Source organism: Pteropus alecto, unplaced genomic scaffold (genome assembly GCF_000325575.1).
Source record: "Pteropus alecto unplaced genomic scaffold, ASM32557v1 scaffold43, whole genome shotgun sequence".
Taxonomy (NCBI): Eukaryota; Metazoa; Chordata; class Mammalia; order Chiroptera; family Pteropodidae; genus Pteropus; species Pteropus alecto.
In genome coordinates this window covers 1,391,751-1,392,355 of record NW_006435764.1, presented here as the reverse complement: position 1 = coordinate 1,392,355, position 605 = coordinate 1,391,751, and the positions used below count along the sequence as shown (strand labels likewise).

The following is a 605-nucleotide window of genomic DNA, read 5'->3' as shown; positions in this document are numbered from 1 at the left end:
ATGCCCGTCCGCACACCCCTGTTGCCTGGTCACGTCCAGACCAGAAAGACAGGGGGCCACTCCAGGGCCCACAGGTCCCCGGACGTCACTGGGCCAAGCCCTAGTCCTCCTCCTGCCTAGAGCAGAAGACAGCTTTTAGGGGGCACGTTCCAGGGGCTCCAAGCACCCCTGGCAGAGCCTCACACACAGAACGACAGGGTAGCTGCAAGGTGGCCGCGGAGAGACAGGCAGGAGGCCACACGGGTCCACAACACGGGCCCACAACACGGGCCCACAACACGGGCCTGGCCAGCGCCAGGCGCCCAGGCTCCCGCCTCACCCCAACGTCCTGCTGCCCCAGTGGCTTTCGAGCTGTCCCCCGAACGCCCATCCCGTGCCGGCCAAGAGTGACCCCTCAACATCATCCCCAGCGTGACACAGGGCCCCCGGGCCCCCAGCTCTGGCTGGACCCCGCTTCCTGGGCCGGCCTCACTGGCCTTGGGGCCTTTGCACCTGCTGTGGCTCCTGTAAGGCCAATCCCCGTGACCGTAGGGAGGTGGTCTGACACCCCCCACGTCCAAGACATATCCCTCACACGTGCCACCACTGGGGCCCACTCTCCACCC

The 605-nt window shown here is 67.3% G+C and overlaps 1 protein-coding gene across 1 annotated transcript in view; it reads right to left on the bottom strand.

Moving 5' to 3' along the window:
* Nucleotides 1-605, bottom strand: part of KCNQ1 (potassium voltage-gated channel subfamily Q member 1) — a 287,759-nt gene that overhangs the window by 238,008 nt on the left and 49,146 nt on the right. The window lies entirely within an intron of this gene.